The sequence below is a fragment of the Pogona vitticeps genome, chromosome 4 (assembly GCF_051106095.1).
Source record: "Pogona vitticeps strain Pit_001003342236 chromosome 4, PviZW2.1, whole genome shotgun sequence".
Lineage (NCBI taxonomy): Eukaryota > Metazoa > Chordata > Lepidosauria > Squamata > Agamidae > Pogona > Pogona vitticeps.
Window position 1 is genome coordinate 136,240,873 of NC_135786.1, and position 18,741 is coordinate 136,259,613.

At 42.9% G+C, this 18,741-nt stretch overlaps 1 long non-coding RNA gene across 1 annotated transcript in view; it reads left to right on the forward strand.

Annotated features, from left to right (window-relative positions):
• LOC144588954 (uncharacterized) overlaps positions 1–17,150 on the forward strand; it is a 29,919-nt gene extending 12,769 nt beyond the window's left edge. The window contains exon 2 of the long non-coding RNA XR_013544734.1: positions 3,570–17,150. This is a non-coding gene — a long non-coding RNA (uncharacterized LOC144588954). The remainder of the gene's footprint in view (positions 1–3,569) is intronic.
• The last annotated feature ends 1,591 nt before the right edge of the window (positions 17,151–18,741 follow it).

Genomic DNA, 18,741 nt, shown 5'->3' on the forward strand with positions numbered 1-18,741 from the left:
CTGGCCACAGTGACACATGTCTTAGTTACAACCCAGCTGGATTATTGTACTGCACTCTATGTGGGCCTGCCTTTGGAAAATGTTCAAAAAACGTCAAGTCCAAAACACTGCAGCCACATTTTTAACTGAAGTTGATTACAGGGATTACATCCCCTTTTACAGGAACACCAATGGCTGCTGATATGTTTCCTTTACACATGCAGGGGGTGAAACGAGGCATTCACTGCACCTCCTACCCACTTCACCGGCTGTTGTCTGATAGCTGTTATGAGCCAGGAAGGGCAAGGGTCCAACAGAGATATGGCCATATTTACCTCTCCAAGGATCCTGTCCATATCAGGTTGCAAAAACTTACAATTTTCCATTAACACAGGACGAGCAGGGGGCATATAGTTACATTAAGAGGACCTGTATCAACTGCAGCATCCAAGCCAGAGTGAATCTGAGCGATTTTGCCTGCAAAGTGTTTTGCAAATTCTTCACAGTGCGCTCCAGGGTGATCTGCATTCTCTTCCTGTGAGAGCCTGTGACAAGGCTTTAACCACTCAAAAGAGCTCCGCTGGGCAACTCTGTGCAGATGCAATGATGGTAGAGAAGAATGGCTTCTTAGCTGGAGGGAGAAAAAAAGCTTCCACTTTCCTCCTGGCTGGTTTGGCTGCCCACAAGGAAGCTGCGGGGCACCTCAAGGGATGCAGACCATTACAGCACACATTTTGGGAAGTTCTGCTTTTGTTTCATCACCACCAGCTCCCTGGTAAACCAAGGCCAATTTGATTCTACTTCATGGGAGGGGACACTTAGGAGCAACCATGTCAGTGGTCCTGGCCATTTACACATTCCAGAAATCAACCAGAGCTTCAACAGAATTGCCTGCTGAAGCAACTGGAAGAACCGTCAGGAAACCATTTGGATCTATCAGCCTCCTGCATCAGACCCTCTTGATCAGTCCCCTGCCCCTGCAGATGCTCTGAGTTCCAGTGAGTCTGCACCCCACCAGATCATGATCTGTCCAGACAATAAAGTCTGAAGTTGTATAGTCTTGGCAGCAGTTTTCTAAAGGTCAGACCTGTGGCTTGATGCAGAAAAAACCTCTAGCTCAGATTGCTCATGTCAGGGCCTCACTGGGCATTAAAAGTGTGACTTTAAGCCACATCACAGAGCCCTGAAAAGGCAGTCCTTGGTTGGGCAGTAATAGGGTGGTCTGACTGGGACCATGGCACAGAACTAGGGCTGAATTAACCTTTTTTGCTTGATACTTTTATTTTTATTTGCAGTATAGGGAGAGGTAGGCTTTTAAAATAAGGAGAAGAAGAAGAAGAAGAAGAAAGGTGGGGAGGATTTCACATTTTCTTCCTATGCTCCATATGTCCTCTGATAGATATCCATTCCCTCCACCTAGGATTATTTTAGACAAAAGATCCTGACATGGATATTGATATAATAAGTAATTGGGTCCACAGCATTTATGTCATTACAGGCTGTACTTCTGCATGCTTCTAGCTTCAGGTTTGGTGGGGAAAATGGGAGAGCACAATGAGTTATGGCACCTGGTTAAATGAGGCCAGAAGAGGGTCTGCCATTAAGCCAAATTAAAGTGCAAGGTGTGATTGCTCCTCGCTAGAGGTGAACTACCAAGCAGGTAGACTGGGAGTTGCAGCAGTCTGAATTTTTTTCCATTTAAAAATACATTTTTAAAAATACTGTCAATAAGCACAATATTTTACAGTCAACAGGAAGAAGATATAACACAGCCTTGAGAATATCAAAATCTGATGGCGAGGGCAGGGAAGGAAATAGTTCAGTTCCACAGGTTCTGAGACTATGTTTAGAATGAGAATTAGATGCCTTGCGCTGGAGACTTCACGGGAAGTGTGCTTTTTATGCATAGACCTGAAGGAAAGGAGGGATGGAGGCAGAATCATGGTGTGGTGGCAGGAGACCCCCGTATGTAAAGAGGAGGATGGGGCTGGGTGAATTTGGGGGTACAGGGTACTTTTGGAAGATTCAGAATGGATGGCAGCACTTGAAGAGCAAAGCAGGGAGGGAGTAGGAATGAGTTGGAGTGCAAATGCTAACAACCCCAGCCTGCCAAATAAATGAATATTGATGATTTGCTGACATACTGACTCACAAGATAGCTGAAGGCCAGCATCTTGTTACACGATCAAGACTGTAAGATTTTTTTAAAAAAATATGCAAGAGACTCACTGATCCCTGAAGTGATTGAGCACCCTCTGGAGAGTTCCTAAATGAGCAGGAGTACACTTGGGAGGAACTGGAAAACCTTTTGTCACCTGAATGTAACGACATATTACACCACTGTGACACAGGGGATAGAGTGATGGAATAAGATTCAGAAGACATGGCTCTGAATCCCCACTCAGCCATGGAAACTCACTGGTTAACAGAGAGAATGGAATTGCTAAAACTCTCCCTTAAATACCTGCCTTACTTTGAAAACCCTCTTAGGGTCATTATAATTTGTTTTTGACTTGTCACCAAATCACACTATGGCATATTAGCAACAGCTATAAGACAAGATTGGGAACTGTAGTACCTGCTGCTTTCTCAGCATTGCGGCCCTCCCCTGTTTTATCTATTGTTTAAAAGTAATGGTTGCAGAATTCCATTGCAGGGAACATCTAAAGCTAATCGATGTTTTCTTAACAAGATCAATATTGACGAATAAGCTTCTTTATTGGTTTCTCTGCTACTAATGATCTTTCCTGATAATGTGTAGCCCTGAGGCCAGTGTGCGACTTGTTCTAGGATATGCTGAGCTCAGGTGGGACATCGCTGAGGCCAATGTCTAGATATATGCAGTCCATAACATTAAAAACTAACACGTTTTGTTTGTTCGTCTTTGAGGTGGGATAAAACCCTTCGTTGTTTTTGGTACGACAGGCTGCAGGCATGACTAGCTTCTGGACATCTCCATGACTATATTTTCTTATTATTGATATTGCTGTAACCGAATCACATGTGTAGAAAGGTGCATAGGAAAAATATAAGAATCTTTCACAAAGGAAAGAAACAGGAAGGAAGAAGACAAAGCAAACAAACCATTAAAATTTGAGTGCGGCATTAGAATGGAAAAGAAAGACAACTTACAAAATCCAAAGCCCAATAGTGTGGCTTTTGCAGGCCATTTAACACAGTATGAGGAAGATGCCAATCTGGTGTCCCTCGGGAGGGAGTTCCATACTTGTGATGCTGCTACCAAAATAAGAAAAAGCTTCCCCCCCCCCCCGTCCCTCTCCAATTTGTCCTGTCTAGGTGATGGGAAATGTTTTAGGGCTTTGAACGGCAATAATAAATTACAGGCACATTCATAGCATGCTCACTTCCAAACCTTGACCGCATTTCTGGTCTTTTGCGGCAAACATTCCTCAGTAGACAACCTGATGGGAGAAATATCCCTAGAGAGCAAAACACCTAGAAATTGTGTTGCTCAGAAGTCTATGTTGGATTCTATGCCCCCCCAGTCTTATGCCTCCACAGCCATGTGCAACATCCGATAGTCCATGATTTATTTTGCTAATGATGTGCATATCTTTGGCACTTAACAGGTGATGAAAAACACATGAGCTCAATGAATGACCTGCTGAGTCAGACCAAAGGTCCAAGATCTCAGCTCTTTGTTCACTACGACATCAAGCTGGCCAGTCAGAAGCCTTTCTGGACAAAAGCTCTCAAGTGAGGCACAGAGGCAATAGCTTTCTCCCTATTGTTGCTCTTGAGCATCTGATGTTTTTGGAGGTAGGGATGTTGCATTTACCTGTCTTGACAAACAGCTATTTGTGAACCTGCAACATCAACGGATTATCGGCTGCAACTGGTCACCTACAGACTGCAGCTGTTTTGCCAGATATGACCTCTGCATCTCTCCCCATCCTCATTGACACAAAGAAAAACTGGCTCCTCTTACTTTTTCATTCCTTGCCATTGAGCTGGCAGCCCTTCCCAGGCATCAGTGGTTGTCTCATTCTCATATGCGCATGCGCGCATGACTTGCAAAGGAAGCAGGTGCAGAAGGAATCATGCACAGTCTGGAGCAAAAGTCTGTGAATGTATCTTCACTAAATCCATGCAAGACCTCTGGACCAGCTAATCCAGCAGCTTCTCAAGATCTGTAGCTGAGGTTTGTCTCCTGTCCTGCTAGCCAGATGTCTTTCAAACAAAAGATACCAGGATTACACTGGTGACTTTCTGCTTTCAAAACCCATATTTTGCTACTGAGCTACATCCCTTCATTCTACCCTATGCTGCAGAGCTGGGAGTTGGTAAAGGGCACCTGTATCTTCTATGCCTACAATAGGTATTGGGGGTCCCCCCCCCCGCAAGCATTGCTGCTGGCCATGAAAATGTTCCTCTTACCTCTCTCAAATTTATTCTGCAAGGATGGATTTATTTTAATAGAAAAAAACAAAACTGCAAGTAATACAGTGATGTGTACAAGTGTTCAGTTGCATTTCTTGTTAGAGAACGACAATGCAGCACACGACCACCCCCATTGGCTTTATTTAGCACAACAGTTTCTGCATGACGAAAGGTCACAATGCAGCCTTTCATTTTCCCCTCACAGTAACTGGACATCTATTTATAAATGATGATTAAATGAAAGCATTTGTGGGGCAGAAGCAGGGAAAACATTGGCCTGAGGCTATAACTGTACTATAGTGCGCTGCTAGTTTGCAATAAAGGGCAGTTTGGAGGATTACTGGTGAGTCACCAAACTGTTTTTTATCTTAAGAGAGAAGGAGGGTGAAGAAAACAGACAAAAAGAATGGGAAGAAAATAAAGTTTGTCCCATATTGTATGCTAATCTAAAAGACGAAAGAGCAACAATATGGATCGTTCAGATTGTTGTGTAACACAAGCACAGATATGCCACTTTGTAGGTACAGTACTAGTCACTTGGGTGGCTGCTGATTCACGGTGTGCATTCAGGTTCATCCTGAAACCATAATGGAAATAAGAGGAACACACCGAATGCCTTTGAATTGTGGTGAACGCCAGAGTAAAACATGCTTGCCACTATACTCTAGTGCACTGAATGTACAGAATTAAAAGGAAGGAGTTCTTGAAGGTAGTCAGGCATTCCAAAGTAGCTATCTATTCTCTGAATCAAGGGTTTCTCAATGGAGAAAGATACGGAAACCTACAACTCCTCCTTTTGGAAGAGGTAGCTGTGTTTGTGGTGGCATATCAGGCAAAACCAAAATAAACATAAAAAAATAAAGAAGACAAAAACATTGTGACACCTTAAAGACCAACTGTGATATTATATTGTGAGCATTATAGGTGAAAACAAAATAAAAATAAAGAGTTAGAGAAACATGTGGTGGTACTTTAAAAAGCAAAAGCAAAGCGTGCTGCTTATATACCGCCCCATAGCGCTTCAAGCACTCTGGACTGTTTACAAGTTAATTATGCAGGCTACACATTGCCCCCCCAGCAAGGTGGGTGCTCATTTTACCGACCTCGGAAGGATAGAAGGCTGAATCAACCTTGAGCCGGCTACCTGGGATTGAACCCCAGGTTGTGAGCACAGTTTTGGCTGCAGTACAGCGGTTTAACCACTGCGCCACGAGGCATTTTTTAATGTGAACTTACATGGATAAGTCCACTTTATCAGACATAAGAGAAGGAGCTATAATGTGGCAAGTATTTATACATGGCATCACAGTTGTGGCTGGTTGGTAAGAAAGTCAGTGAGTGTTAAGCATTGTGATGATAGTGTCTTTGGTATGCAGATCTTTAGTAGAAGCTAATGCTATAAAGAATGTGAGAACCTCTGTCATAGATGGTAAAATGACCATCTATTTACAATGGTAAAATAACAATGGTCAGATAACAATGATAGAGTAAGGATGATGTTAATCAGGTGGGCTATTTACAGTCCTTGATAAATTTCCCTCTCTACAAGCTTTTCTTTGTAATCACTTGTAAAGTATGTGAATTACCCCAGACAATGGATAACCAGGAGAGCAGACCAGAATTTGTGTTACCTTAGAAAAATATCTGGGAGGTGCAGTACAGTACAATATTGTAGTGTTTATATTTGGTAGTGCCCCAAAAACCCTTGGTTTATATTAAGTCCTTTGGTATATGTGTCTAGCATGTGTATATCTTCGATCTCAGCTGTTTCTCTCTGGATCCTTGTCTTTTTTTCTAGGATGGTCACTTTCAAATAATCTGTGGAATGTCCTGGCAAACTGAAATGAGGCGAAACGGATTTCTGCCATTCCTGATGTCAGATTTATGTCCATTGATCAGTCTGCAAGGAGATTTTCCTGTTTGTCCTATGTAGAGTGCAGATGGGCATTATTGGCAAAAAAAAATGGCATAATAACATTGGTAGAGAAACAGGTAAAAGTACAGTACCTTTGATGTTGTGTGCAACATTGTTAGGTCCAGTAATTGTGTTGCTCGAATAAATGTGGGGGAAGAGCTGGCGTCTGGGTGTGTAGCAGAGTTTCATTCCCATCTCTGTGTCGATGTTATGTAGTCCATTGTGTGTCAATATAAGCCACTATGGGTCTGACACCAAGGATTTGGGAGAATGAAGTGTTCTTGCTGAGGATGGGTTGGAGATCACTTATAATGTGTGTGAATGGTCTCAGCTGTGGACTGAAAGTGACAACTAGTGGCATTTAATTATTTTTCCTTTAATGTGGGCTTTCCTCAGACACCTACTAAATACCTGTTACAGTTCTGCAGTATATTTCTTGTAAGATAATTTTGGTATCGTCTGGGGCCAAATTAAAAAAGGTAAAGGTTCCCCTTGACATTTAGTCTAGTCGTGTCTGACTCTAGGGTGTGGTGGTCATCCTCGTCTCCAAGCTGTAGAGCCAGCATTTGTCCAAAGACAGTTTCTGTGGTCACGTGGCCAGCTTAACTAGACATGGAACGCCATTACCTTCCCACCGAGGTGGTACCTATTTATCTACTTGCATTTGCATGCTTTCGAATTGCTAGGTTGGCAGGATCTGGGACAAAATTAGAATTTGGGGGTCAGATTAGACATAAGCAATACATACAGTTCCATGGGTTCAAAAACAGAAACTTTCTCAGAGAGGAAGAAAAGGAATAAGGGGAGAGCAGAGTTAAACAATTCTGGGTGAGCTGGGTCTCTCAGCAGTTTCTCTCTGAATGCTTTTTCCTGGGTGGAGGTCCGGCACCCCAGCTCTGCTGAAGAGAAAATGGTGTGGGGACAAAACTGTGAGGAGATAAAATATGGGGTGAGCAAATGAACTCTGCAGTCCCCAGTTGGATGAAGAAGGAAAATGGTTTATCTCCCAGTGTCCCCCCACCCCCATATCCCCGATTCATCTTGTTTGCTTGAACAGCAGACATAAGGGATATGAGGATGCAGCAACAGTTTATGGAAATTTTCAGGCAGACCTGATCTATGGAATTCAGGTTGTCCTGAAAGGTGAATTGAATTGAAGGGCAACATAGAAGATTATTTCACAAAGCCCTATAACAGAAGCCATCTGCAGAGGACCCAGGTGCAAGTACAGGTCTTCAAAGAGGAGATCCTGCCTTTCCCTCTGTCCTCTCATGGACATACAGAAGGGACATGCTGTGGACATGCTGAGAGGCCTTCCAGGAAAAACATTGGCTCTCCAGGGCTGAGGGATATGGAAGCTTTGCTAAATTCTAATGCTGCTAAAAATATCTGATTACAGTTTGAAAGAAATCCCTCCACCTGACAGCGGTATTGACCCTTGCTAAAGGGATGCGCCTTTCACCCTCCTGCTTCTTGTCTGGTCTTAGAAACAAGGGGTGGGGTGGGGGGGATAAATTGTCCTCCCTTTTGACCTTGGAAAAGAAGCCTCTGGAAAAGCTGTGCTTAATTAGGCTGCCTCGGCATTCTCAGGGAAGCAGTGGAGCTTAGCAAGAAGGCGCCTGTGATGTCAAGCGGGCTGTCCAAACTTTGCTGAAGGGATGAAAGCAGATTTCAGACAGTTGTCCCTTAAAAGCCACACACACCAAATGGGGTGTGTGTGTGTGTGGAGGTGCCGGTCGGGGGCTGCTGTTAAGTCTCCATTCTGGTGACTGACAGGCCCCCGAATCTTCAGACCCCGGAATCTTCTATCTCTGTAGCCTAAAGGCAAAAGAGACAAAACAGAAAGGATTTTCTAACAGGTGCAAGAAGCTGATTTTTGCTGATAAGAAACATCAAACACCACTGGAAGGGAGACAAGAGACATCTGTTCTGCTCTTGGATGTCCTTGCAGATTTCATGTATCACCTTAGGCAAATATCTGGGGGCTCTGCTGTGACTTCTTTAGCATCTTGGTAAGGAACAAATAAAACTGTATATACTGTATAAAACAAAGGAAATCAAAATTCATCACTAAAATAATGAGACCCATATTCCCCACCAAGATATATCGAGTCCCATAACTCTCTTTTGCAACATATGTGGATATTGCTCATGTCATGTGTTGGCATGTCAACTCTGACTTATGGAGACCCTTTCCAGGGTTTTTTAGGTAGAGAAAACTCAAAAGTGGTTTACTATTCCCTTCCTCTGGGGGTTCCTGGGACTGTGCTGCTTGCCCAAGGCCACACAGGCTGGCTCTTCTCCCACAAGGCAGAGTGGAGCATCGAACTCTGAATCTTCGGCTCTGCAGCCAAATATCTAAACCACGGAACTATCTCGCCAATTGTGGATATTGCTAGTCGTAAATAATTTTAACTGTTTCTGGTGAGCAAGAGGCTTTCCTGGGTAATTCTGCCCCACCATATACCAACTACAAGTCTGACCCGACTGCTCTCATTTCTCTGATTTCATCACACTTTATACTTCTAAGGAGAAATCATCTCTCTCAAAACTCTATGAATCTTGGGAAGATGAACTCGATTCTTACAAAGCCCCACAGCACTGACCATGTATGGAAATGTCTGACACTTGCTGGTACTTTGCATCCATCCCAGAACAGGACTTGGTCATTGACACATTTCTATTCTTCCATTTCCTTTTGAGGATCCCATGGCATCATTGCCCATGGAACTCACTGCCACATAAATTGCTTTGAGCTCCTGTGGAACTGAGGCAGATTATCAATGTAACGAGGAAACAAATGATAAGGTGGGCAAAGTCAGTCTCTCCCTATGTGATTTGCTGCCCTCGTGGATCTTTCCATTGGGACAGAAAGGAAAACAAGGGGCTGACAGATGTTGCGGGATCCCAGTGTATACAGATGCTTCTGGGCCCCTTTGCATGTCTGATGACATAAAGGACTCCCAAGGGGGCATGAAGCTTCCAGAAAATTATGTGTCATCTATTCTGACTTTTAGCAAACTTTCCAGGGTTTTCCAGGAGTAAAGTAGAAGTAATTTGCCATTCTTCTTCTTCTTCTTCTTCTTCTGGGTATGCCCTGGGACTGTGCAGCTGGCCCAAGGCTACACATTTTGCCTCTTCTCTTGAAACACCCAGTTGAGTAGTCAGACTCTTGACCTTTGAATCCCCAGTGAGATATCCAACTCACGGAGTTATATAGCTAGTGAAGCCTCCAGTAGACCTGAGTAGTTTGATCTAGTTTGTGATCCTTTTCAGTGCTTAGCGAATGCATTCCTAATCCAGCAACCAGATTGTGAGGGAGGGCTGTCGTTCAGCGCTAGAGCACTCTGCACATGGAACGCCCCAGATCTAATCTTCAGCATTTCTCTATGGGGCTGGAAAACTTCTTGCCTGAAGTGAAACCCTGAAGAACCATGTCTGTCAGTCAATAATACTTCATATGTGACAGGCACCGATAGCTTCACTCAATATAAGACAGTTTCCTAGATTCCTGACTTCTTGGAATCTCATTGCAAGCTGCACTAATTGGAGCCACACAATACCTCCATGGTTCTTCTTCCTTGCTCAGAACTTTGCAAAAGAGCTTCTTCCATTAAAAGCTCCAGGCAGAGATATTAGGCTTGTATCTATTTGCAAGGAGAATGGCCAGGATGGATTTGCATAATAGCTTATGGAGTCCCTCAACTAATAATCGCCTCACTTTAACTTTTCTTGTGGGATTCCTGCAGTCTTTGTGAGTGACATGTTTTATTGCAAACAGGGATTTTATAAATGCTATGCAGTGCACACCTGAAATTAAAAATCTAAATGTGATAGGGAAAATGCCAGGTACCCTAGAGAGATGTGAAGGAGAAACATATGAATGAGTAGATCTTGGCTTGGCCTGTAGCTGCTTCCTTCTGCGATCCAGTCTCTTTTCTGGAGCAGCAGCACCTACACATGATGGAATAAAGTAATATACAAGCAGTTCCCAAAAACGGAACATTAGAGAATAACATAGGAATGGCAATGAAATAAAATAAACTGCAATAAAAATAACAATAAAAAACAGATTCAACCATAAAATTCTTAAAATCCAATAAACAAGATCATAACATCCATTGAAATCAATAGATCTCTGAACATTTAAAACTATTCCACCAAATTAAAATCGGCCTGGGCTAGCTTGGAGTTTATTCAGTGTCCTCCACCAAATCCAAGGCAGCAGATTAGCACAGGTAGCCTTAGACAATGTTGTGGTACACGGAGCTCTGTCCTGTAATGCAGTGGTCCCCAACCTTGGGCCCCCAGATGTTCCTGGACTACAACTCCCAGAAGCCTTCACCACCATCTCTGCTGGCCAGGATTTCTGGGAGTTGAAGTTCAAGAACATCTGGAGGCCCAAGGTTGGGGATCATTGCTGTAATGGAAGACAGCAGCCAAGCAGTTGCCCCAGCAGTTCCTGGCATGTTCTGCCTCTACTTCACTGTTGTCTAATGGTAGGACTGGTGCTGCCAACCTGAAACCTGTGGGACACTTTTACACTCCTCTATACATTTCTCATTGTTTTGTTTTTCTTTTGTCCATTTGCCTTGCTTCTCATTCTTTCCCCCATTTTCTGGTACTGTTTAAGGAGAGGAAAATATACACCAACCTGTGTCTGGGCATTGGCAAAACCAACACCAAACCAGAAGGGAAAGTACTGGGGGAACTTTGTTTCACTGTTTGATTTTGTGAGTCACAATCCACTTCTTTGGACCTTGTGGAACCGCAAATGCTCACACTGAAACTAGCACAATACTTCTTCCCCCCCCCCCCCCTGTTGTTGCTGAAACAGACTAACTTGAGTACTCCTCTGAAGCTACCTGTGTTTGTCAGAATTATTTTGACATCAACACCTTATGCCTCTGTCTAGGATCTGGTGTTTGTTGTGGACCTGGTGTCTTCCTTTCTTCTCATGTTTTCTCATTTTCTTGGACAGTGGGATGTCTAAGCTTTCATTTATTAATATGAAAGAATAACACAGTTTTGTCAGTGGCTGGCAGCCAAGGTGCTATCTCAAGTGTGCCCAGAGACCAGAGTACGCTCAGTGGATTCTAATATTGTCTCTTGCATGGCAAATTCCACTTGTTGCTCTTCCAACTTGCAAGAGCTGTCCGTCATAGGATGTGATTTTCCTCGCAGGCATATTTTGTATTTAGTGTGCTGAATTTTATTATTGGTCATTGGAAAGTAAACACAAGTTTCATTTGAAAGTTTGATTGTGAAGGCACATTTTTCTGAGGAAATCTCTGTGCAGGAAGAAAAACTCATCCCCTTTGAACAGCTGGTTGACCTATAGAGGTGAATGCCTCTACGGGCACAAAGGCATTTATGGGAATGGGTATGTTTTAGTATAACTTGCTCTGTTTTCATTTCACTGCTATAATTAATGTGTTTTAATATAGTGGATATTATTAACTCTTCTATCAATACCTGATTAGAATATTGCCCCTCAATGATTTCCAAAACAAAACTCTTCATATTTTCATTCTGTCATCCTCTTTCTTCTTTCACAATAACATAAAAGAGAAAAAACAAAAACACATGTGTATGCACCATGAAATTGTGGTGGTGTAATTAGTCCAATCAGCCTTAATTTAAGATGCAGTCTAGCTAGGTGGATTGTGAAACACCAGCTGAAGACAAAGTAGCAATTTTCAACAAGGGATTGTGTTAGTTCAGCCTGTGTAGCAAAAATTAAAATGGAAGAGACATTGCAGCTTAAAGTGTAACAGATTTATTTCATGGATTACTACTGATTTCCTCAAATACATGGAAAATAATAGTTTGGCCACAGGTTTGCACACCCAGAGTACTGTACATGGTGGACAGGTGGGGACTAGAGATGGGGGTATACGTATACAAATATCCCTGCACAGATTTTGTTGTATGTTCTGGGTGGAAGCTGGTGGTAAGTATCCATACTGATCAGTATAATGTGGAGCATAAATGGCCATTCCATAGCTGCCTGCTATGGAGTCCAGAGAAGTGTCCCGTTTCTGTAGACCAGTCTAAGCTCAGGTTTATGTTGAGATGAAAGTCATTCTGGCTCTGGTGAAATTTTTCAAGTGATCCCTCACCATGAGATCAGATAAGAAAGATGTGATCATTGTGTCTCAAATATATGTATCTCAGGTGTAGGACATTCATTAGCTTTAATTCTCACCCAGGCCTTCTCCAGAAGTAATGTAATGCTCTGATGTGCGGCCACAGCCAGTCTTCTTTGTAATAAGTGGCTACAGGCAAAGGTTAATCTGTGGTGATAATATGAGTTATTATGCAATACTGAGTGTGGGGAACTCTATGCCTGGGGGCTAAACATTAGCTGCCTCTTATCCTTATCTGACCTGATGAGCAGAATATGACTTAGTTGAATTTAGAATGCAGATGGTTTCAAGGGGCTCCTTGTCACACATTTCCCTCCAAAGGTGCAGAATACTGTGCAAAAATATATTTTTATTCATCTCTAGTTTTCAATGTCATAGTAATGACCTGGAAATGCTCACTCTTCTAGGAACCTGGTTTTGTTACATTTTCCAATGCATGTATCATCAGAGATTCCCCAACATTGTGACATCATGCTCCTAGGTTTGATTTTTTCTCTCTCGTGAACTCTTCATGCCTCCTTACATCTGTTTGCCCACAATCTGAGCACCAAATCCCAACACCTTCTGAAAACAAGCATGCAAATAAAATCACTTGTTAATTTAAAAGAAACACAAAAATGTAGTAAAAACTGAAAATAAGCAGTTTTTCTTGTCAAAAAATGTTAATAAAAGTGAAACGTCTCTCAAGTAAAACCAGAAACAGCATGTATTTAATGTAAAGGGACTCATCCTCCCCAGTGCAGAAACCAACTATATACCATAGTAGGACCATTTCCAAGACCCCCACCCCACCCTGCAAGACTAGCATAGTCTCTGGTTCCCTTTAGTGGCCAGGTCTGGTAAGTATACATTGGAAAAATGTATTTATGAATGTTTCAATTTACTGTTTTTAGACAGCAGATAAGTGAAATCACAGTTACTGATCCCACTGATACGGCCTTACTATATGCACAATCAGTCATATTTTTTGATGATGGTGTGTATATAAAGATCCCCTACTGAATATATTAGGGATGTGGTGGCGCTGCGGGTTAAAACCGCTGAAGTCTTCTGACCTTGTGCTGCAAGGTCAGAAGACCTGCAGTTGTAAGCTTGAATCTACACGATGGAGTGAGCCCCTGTCGCTTGTCCCAGCTCCTGCCAACCTAGCGGTTCGAAAGCATGCAAAATGCAAAAATGCGAGTAGATAAATAGGTACCACCTCGGTGGGAAGGTAAATGACGTTCTGTGTCTAGTCATGCTGGCCACGTGACCACGGAGGATTATCTGTGGACAAATGCTGGCTCTATGGCTTGGAAACGGGGATGAGCACTGCCCCCTAGAGTCGGACACGACTGGACAAATTGTCAGGGGGAACCTTTACCTTTTTACTGAATATACAGTATTACTCCAAGGGGAAAGGAACTCTTTCTCAGCCTGCAATGTGTGTGGTCTATCACTGAGCAGCTCCCCTCTGCCAAGGGTGTATAAATCTTGTTTCTCAATACACAAATAAATTAGTATGTGTATTACATCCCATATAGTGTACACAGCCTGCCTCTTCATAAACTGTTAACTCTTGATGCTCATAAAAAGATCTGGAGTTGGTCTGATTACTTTGGAGAAATGCCTTACAAGAGGGACGGGGAATTCTCCAAATGTTATTGGCTTACAACTGCCATCAGTCCTAGCCAACGAAGAGGGATGGTAGGAGTAATATTTACGCAACATCTGAAAGGCCTCACTTTCCCCATTCCTGCCTTGCAACTTAGCCATATCTACTGTGCTCAACTGCTAGCTCTAAATGGCCAGTATGTATCTAAAACAGGTTGGCAGCAAGCAGCCTGTGGGTCTGATGCCTTATCATCCTTATCCATGCCTCATCTATCTATATATTTGAGTAAATGCTATTTAACACCAACATGGCAAGGGGCATCACAGTGTTGAACTGTGGAGAATCCATTACGGAGAATTATACTTTCCTTGTATGTCTTTAATTGAAAGAAACAGCATTTTGTGTACTTTCGAATGTTAGCATAATAAGCTTTTGCAGGGAAAATTGAATTGAGTGGTCAGGGAAGGCTCTTCCCTGTGAAGATATGAAAGTGGTGGGCGGGGAGGGGGCCAAACAGAGCAAGTGAGATCCTGAAACTTTTCAAAATCTATTCCAGGTTAATCTATGAAGCGTGAGAGGTTATACCAATAACAGATGGAAATTACTAATACTGTAGGTTGGATTACTAATGCCCTTTGTCTTTGAGTCATTCATTTTCAATCTGAATTGTGCTACCAGGCAGCTGAGGGAGAGTGTTATGATTATAATGCTGGGTTGACATCTTAATTCCACTTCAGCGTGCTGAAGCACGGGATCAGCCCAAAACATTTTGCTGCCTGAGGCCAAAGAGGCCCTGGTGCCACCTCAGATCCATGTACAGGAAATCCCAAACTTGTTCCATGTTTGCAGGAACAACGAAACTGCAGCTCCTTATTTATGCAGCACTTTCATTTTGTCAACTGTCGTAAAGCATTGGATCCCATATAGATGGTGATCATTTCTTATTTTGTGTATTGAGCCCATTGTGATACAAACTGGCATCAAGTTGCCGACAGATGGGAGTGTGCTACATCCCTAGGAACTCTTCATGGATCACAACCCTGGCTCAGACTGAGGGCTAGATGCAGCGAAACACCTACACTGCCAAGTTGTTACCACAGTTATGTATGTTCACGGGACAGTGTCCAGCGTTCGGTATGGTGCATAATTAAGCTGTTCTGATAGCCTTTATTTCAAACATCATAAACACTTGCAGGAAATTAAGAGTAATTTTTTTTGTAAGCAGCACCCTATATTTTCCACTGCATCCTGGCAAAGTTTCAAGGTCTTACAGTTTGAGCTAAAGTTTCAGCATTGTAGCCCTGTTCTCAGGATCTCAAGGGAAAGAAGCAAACTCTAAAAGCAAAGAGCCCTCTCACCGTCCATAAGTACCTTCATCCTGCATGCCCCTCAGGCTCTCCTCTAGGACAGAGGACGGGCAGCCTTATGTGAGTCTTGCTTGCCCTAATGAAATGATGGGACTGAATTTGGCAATGTTGTTGCCGGTCTTGGTAAAGCATAGTTGAAACGCAGTGGTGGAAGCACCATTTTAAACAAGGGGGTGGGGGATATTTTCTGTCCAGAAGGGAAAGATATACATATTCTGTTCCACCTACTGGGACAGCTCTACAGTGAGGTGGGCAGCATGCCAGATTAGAATGATCTCTAGAGAATGACTGCAGATCAATTGCCTCATATTTCTCTGTGTTCGTTGTGATGGTGAGAAGCTGTGTTTTAGGATTTCTAAGCAGGGAGTGCCAGTCTTTAAATTGCAGTCATTTGTATGATTTCATGCTAGAGTTGCCAATTCCTCTGGGAATCAGTTTGAAGAATTGGGGGTGGGGAGGCAGCAGAGGTGTGGTGATGAATTTGGGATTGCAGGTGCTCATTGTGTGGACAGTCCCAGTAACCACACAACTCCATGAAGAGACTCCAAACAGGGAAGCTGCAGGATCAGAGCATATCAACAATTGGTGATCAGGTCTTTTGTAAAAGTTAATGGCTCTAAATTGGCCATTCAAGATCAAATCACCCTCTCATTACTGGGTAACAGGGCAGCTTAGAAAAGACAGTTCATTGGAAAATCTATTTTTCTCCCAGCTATTGAGAAGACTGCAGTTGAACTAAGAGGGAACAGTGAAGCCGGTGGGGGATGATGGTAGCAGATGGTATTATAGTCCTTGTTACTCAGAAAGTCTTGGGTATGTCAGCCCTCTCAACCCTGGGCTCACTACACTACTGGAGTCAATGCTGGAGTCAATGCTGGAGTCAATCTAAAAGTGGAATCTGGTAGGGTAAAAGGATGTCATCAGGTAAAGAGGATATTGGTTCAGCAATAGAGCTCAAATAACAGAATAGACAAGGAGGTAACAAAATGCTATCAAGCCAACATCCAATAATCTTATTCCCTGATTCCAAGAGCTTCCACTGAAATTTTGTGTACCTTGCCCTGGTGAGTGGAAAAATGGTTAGAACCCTGAAATGAAGATCAAACTCTGAGACCTGGCTATGGCACACAACACTGTTTTCTTCTCTTATAGTACTTTGTGATTGATGTCTCTTGGCATCTTTTACCTCCATTTCTAGAGACATGTATTTAATCCTTTTATGCTAGCAGATGAGTAGTGCTCAATTAAGTTTTATTGTATTCCAGAAACTGGGGGAGATGGGATTCATTACTAAACAGCTCTACAAATCTTCATAATGCAAATAGAATTTGGGGGTGGGGGGGAGAGGAAGGCCTCTAAATCATGTAGACACTTAATTAGAATTGCAACTGTTACATTGCATACATTAAAAACCAACAACCAAGGAACAGTTGTGTTTCAAAAGCTTCATTTCTGCTAAACCATGAACAGTTTTAAAGGATAATAATCATCTGTGTTCCTCCTGTTTTTTATTTTGTAAAGACTTGGCAGTGACTGCTGAAAGTAACACTGAAAGGACCTGCAGGCAACTCTGCACTCTGAAGGATGATACTTTTTTAGAGCTTCTTGGCACAATTTGGAACATTCATATAATGAAGTTCAGCCTTTGTTTTCGGGTGACTTCACAATTCACTACCACTTGACATTCCCTTAGGGATCGCTGTGGGATTCCTTCTTTAGTGTTCTTCTAACACCAAAAACCCAAACTATTATTGTAAATAAGCATAAAGGCAGATGTCAACAACAATAAAACTTGTTTCTTCTTGCTTGTTTCTTCTGCTGCTGCTACTCCCAGAACAAATACTTTGAACACTATCAAGTGGTAATGCGTTGCCTGCATAGTGTAGTGTGGTGCAACCTTCCTATGCCACAGTATTTAGGTAAAGGGAATAAATAGTCTGAGGGGAATAATTTATGCTATGGAGTAAATCTTTTGAAGGTCAAAGAAGACATTGCATTGAACCTGTTTATAAACAAACAAACAAACTAAGGATACATATTCATGTTTCGAAGACACTTTGAGACATCACGGTTCTTTCATTTACAAACAGAAAAGAGCAAACGAAAGGAAACATTGCTTTTTTAAAGAACCATCATAAGTGATTTTCAGCATTTCAAAGGTGTCTAATTGGAGACTGTCAGCAACACATGTATATATGGATAGAATTGAAGACTTCGAAATCATTTAATTGTCTGACAGGCATGTCTAAAACTCACCCTTAAATTATCACGTATTCGGTCTTGAGATAACTATGTCATACAAACTGGCACTAAAGGAGGTGTAATCAACTGAAATGATAGGTTTCTTGAATTTAGAGTACAGTGGTGCCCCGCATAGCAACGTTAATCCATTCCAGGATTAATGTCGCTAATCGGATTTGTCGCTATGCGGGGGAAAAAAACCCATAGGAACGCATTAAACTCCATTTAATGTGTACCTATGGGGTGAAAACTCACCACTATGCAAAGATTCCCCCATCCGGCCACCATTTTCGCCACCCGGTAAGCGAGGGCAGGGCGCGAAAACGGAGCGGGCAGCCATTTTTTTCTTCCGGCGGCCATTTTGGCACTGCCAATCAGCTGTTCCCAGAACATTGCAATGCGATGTTTTGCCTATTAAAACATCGCAATGCGATCGCATTAGCGATCGCAACAAATGCGTCGCTATGCGGATTCTTCGTTAAATGGTGCGCTCGCTAAGTGAGGCACCACTGTACAGGAAAACATTGGGCAAAATCCTGTTGCTTAATGTACTGAATTGCACTACAGCAAAGAGTAGGTTCATTTGAATCAGTGGAACTGATAGAGTTGACTCACTAAATCAGGGGTGTCCAACCTTTCACCTTCCCTGGGCCACATTAGAAGATGAAAAATTGGTTTGGGCTGCACATAAATTTGGTTTGGGTCGCATCGGGGGGCAGCCCTAGCTGTCCTCCGCAGCTCCGCTCCAAGTGTGCTTACCGGCAGCTGCGATCTCAGACAGCAGAGACTGTCAGCTTCAACTCTGGTGGCTTTATGGGGAGGGGGTCCACCTATTGACGGGGATGGCACAATGCAGTCACACAGCCCCCTCTCCCCTCCCCTCCCACTCCTTCCTTCCCTCTCCCCCCCCTACCATTGTGACGTGCCCCAGCTGCATTCCGGCCGCAAGCGCCAGCAGTGTAACCTGAAACTTGGAATTTCTTTAAAAATAAAAAATTGCACTGGGTCGCATTATGAGCCAACCTTGGCCACATGTGGCCCTCGGGCCGCAGGTTGGACAAGCCTGCACTAAATCATAATTGATTCATATGGGCC